This window comes from Ceratina calcarata, unplaced genomic scaffold (genome assembly GCF_001652005.2).
Source record: "Ceratina calcarata isolate Rehan_Ccalc_2016 unplaced genomic scaffold, ASM165200v1 scaffold233.2, whole genome shotgun sequence".
NCBI classification, from domain to species: domain Eukaryota; kingdom Metazoa; phylum Arthropoda; class Insecta; order Hymenoptera; family Apidae; genus Ceratina; species Ceratina calcarata.
This window is the reverse complement of record NW_017145181.1, coordinates 444,345-448,135: the sequence shown is the minus strand read 5'-3', so window position 1 is coordinate 448,135 and position 3,791 is coordinate 444,345. Positions and strand designations below refer to the sequence as shown.

The 3,791-nt window shown below is 39.1% G+C and overlaps 1 protein-coding gene across 1 annotated transcript in view; it reads left to right on the top strand.

The window, feature by feature from the left end:
- The first annotated feature begins 3,035 nt into the window (after positions 1 to 3,035).
- Positions 3,036 to 3,791, top strand: part of Mf (myofilin) — a 21,668-nt gene continuing 20,912 nt past the window's right edge. Inside the window, exon 1 of the mRNA XM_018020725.2 lies at positions 3,036 to 3,186. The gene's annotated coding sequence lies outside the window, so the exon portion shown is untranslated. The remainder of the gene's footprint in view (positions 3,187 to 3,791) is intronic.

Sequence of the window (3,791 nt, the reverse complement as noted above, 5' to 3'; positions counted from 1 at the left end):
CTCTCTCTCTCTCTCTGTTTTTGCTCTCCAAGAATATTCTCCCTAGTCACGCGATGAAAATTAAACCCGGAAGAAGGAAATATTTCAAGCCTTCCAATTCGATTTTATGCAATTAACGAACGAGAACCTCAATTAGCAAGCATACACTTTTCCCACCAGAAATTCTACAGTAGTTATACACATAATTAGCACACCGTGAATTGATGCGAAATAAAGCTCGTTTTACTGGGGAATTAGTTTCGTCGTTTAAATATTGCAATCTGTATTCAGCTTCGGTTTTCTACTGCAACACTTCTAATGCTACTTTCGTAATCGTCCTTCTTCTACTACCGTGTACCACTAACCAGTATGCATTACTACTGTGCCAGCAGGAAATGCTACTATTGTGTAACGTAGAATGCAATTTAATTCTCGGTGAGCTCAGCGAATTTCGTCGTCTCATTTTATTCCAATAAATATCGTAAAAAGAAAAAGATATCCTCTAATTTTAGTAAACAATAAATAGACAATATAAATATAATAGTAAACAATAAACAATAAAAATTGCCAAAATTGTATAATACAACTTCAGTTCAATCTAACTCAATTCAGTTGCTTCTGTTATGCGACTTGAGGAAAAAATTGAGAATGTGATGATTTTTTATTAGCGGGGGTGTCATGGGAACCTATCGGTCAGGCCGTTCTGGCCGTGGCCGAATTCGAACGTATAAATGCGTCTGATCCCGATCTGTATCGCTGGGTCGACCGGTACAAGCAACCAAAATAGAGTTACATTTAGAGCACCCGGTATATACGTGCTAGTAGGTCGCACCGAATGACCAAACTGTGCCAAAAGATCACCTTTCTTCCGTTCTTACGTGTTAACGTTAAGCGTGAAAAAAAAAGTCCTACGTCTCTGTATGTGGAATTAGAATTCTTTAGAACCGAGCAGCAGTTGGGATATGTCGTATACGAACAATTGCTATACGGCTCTGTTGTTCCACCGAATGAGAGAGTTTAGTGTTTCCATTGACGTGATCGCACGCGTCAAGTCGTATTTTCGTGTTCAACGTAGGAATTAAAGATCGCCAGACTCAGACGTCATCGAGTTGAACAAACACTCGATCGATTTAATCGATTGGATGCGTAAAATTACGTCAAATGCAAATTGGAAATTGCGATGTTTGAATAACAAACTAAACGTTCGTTTAAAATTATTTATACTTTATTGCGAATGGAAGAAAGCGCGCGGCGAATAAAGATGACGATACGAATTATATTTCCGCACGAGCAATGACATTTTCGTGACGATTATACATCGCGGCCAGCCTTGGAGGCCTCACTTCAAGGATCGGAACCAAGTATTGGATACTGCCAATGTCAATTTGGCTTGAAGCTTGTCAGTGCGATTATGCATATGCGGTATATACTTAAGCTAGCTCGAGGTATAAAGAAAAACAGCTAAACGCGTTCGCCAGTTCTCGAAATACGAAAGTATGAATTGAGCAATTGTCACTAAATTCCAAAGTAACATCGTTTATGACAACGTATCAATTATATATTCTAGTTTGATGGTTATTTTCATAATTGTCTTCTGGGAAACACGACACGTATTCTAAGAGTCTGCCAAACACGCGTATGTTCAGATAAAAATGTATGCCAACTGTATTTATACGTGAATAAAAATTATGATAACACGTTTCCTGTTCTTATCTAAAAATTACGGTCGAATCGTTGCACTAATATTGCAACAGCTTTGAGCTATTTTACTGGAATGATTAGAATCAGCAATTTCTTATTTTATGCTCAATGATTCATCTTATAAATTGAGATAGGGTTTTGCGGAGATGGTAACGAAGGTATTAATGGTTCGTCACATGCAGTCAGGAAATAACAGGATTGCCTGATCAGACGATGAGTCACGATCAACTGTTTACAATCGAATTATATATCGTATGATCGATCAACCGAAACGCAGTGTTTGTGCCAATCTCGTTTGCATACGATAAAAAATAACGATAGTTATTTAATTAATAATAATACGCTTCGGTTAGACTGCGGTTTTCATAAACCTGGTTTATTGAAAGTTATTTTGAATTACGAATCAAGTGCGCTAGCGCCAAGGAATATTAATAGCTGAAGCATCCACGTGCGTTTACTTATTCTACACCTCTACAGGCAGCGAACTTATTAATCTCGAAACGTTTCGCTCGAGGAAATGACAGAAACAAACTACTTCCTGAATGAAAGTCCGCCCTCGAAACGTCGATTGGTAACCGTCAAAGATTTCTTCATAAATTCTTGTCACTCATTGCTAGAAGATGAACACTCCCCAAATAGAAAGCTATTAATCGTCCAATCAAACAATCGATCAATCGGTACTACTTATTGACGGTTCACAAATGTATAATTATAATAGGCATTGAAATGGTCGTTCGCGAGGTGGATTGCCAAAGTTAGCCACAAGTTCGGTCTTTTCTAATGAAAATTTCTAACCGAGTTTTCCATTTGTATATCGACTCCTATTAGCATTCGTAATTAAATAACTTTTATTGGGCCAAAGAAATTAACACTAGATTGCCCAAAGAATTAATTTTGACTGCTTTGGGCAATATAGGTATATACTAAGTTTCAGTCTTTCTAGTGTTAATATTCTTTGGGGTGTCAGAAAGTTTTTGCTATAATTTCCTCCAAAATTAGATTTCCATTTTAAACTTTGTATCTTTTGAATTTATACTTTCTGCAGATTCTATTAACGATACAACTGATAAAATGAAACAATGACAAATGATAAAATGAATCTCGTGACGAAAGCTTGGCTCTGCAAGGGATGGAAAGGGTGGAAGAGTAACGCACGATGCAATTGTCCTTATTAGGTACGAAGCTACCCAAGAATCATTGAAACAACCGTGAAGGATGATAAAAAAGGTCGTGGGCGTCGACCGTGAGAGGACGCGGAATGCGAAACAAGTGGACGAAAGGCATTTTAGTCAGACGACGCAGAGGACGAGGAAACTCGTACTCCGATCGACCAATCGCGATTCGTTGGCGGGGGTTGTGCCATAAATGTCGCGTGTCATGCCACGGGAACTAGCCGATAGGTCGGCGCCACGGTACTGACGTCCGGTATACTAGTCCACATTTTTGGCGGCAGCCGCCCAGTCTAAGGTCCAATCCCCGAACCGAACGGTCGTCCGAAATACTTAGGTAAAAGGGGCTAATCACTAAATCGATCGATCTTCATCGTTTCTCCTGTATCCACTTTTATCTTGCGAACGAGAAAGTTTCGCCGGGAGTCACGCGATACTTCACGGTAGAACTAGGGGATGATAAGAGGGTAGAGAAATCGTGAGTGCGATACTCGAGGAGACACAAGGACGAGGAGGAGGAGGAGGAGGAGGAGGATCGAGGATCACGTTCGCAATAATATTTCGTGTGTGCGCCAGTGAAAAATATCATTTAAAGGGGAGGAAAGAACGCCTGACCTGGACCTGGCCGTATGAACTCGCTCTTCCTTTAACCCACAGACTGTTCCTCTAATCTCTCACCCTTCTCGACTGTGTTTTTACAACTAACTCATGTTGTACTAACCACTTAGAAACGATACTTAGGCGAAAATCATTTTCATAATGATTAAACTGCGGATTTTATGCATTCATGCATCCAACATACTTAATTATATATTAAACCTTGAATCAAAATCCGCAGTCTAATAATAATGATCGCCTCGTTTATAAAATCGTATTCAAATCACTGGACTTTTATGCATGCATAATTATATTACTATTTAATGTCGATTATAACACTGTATG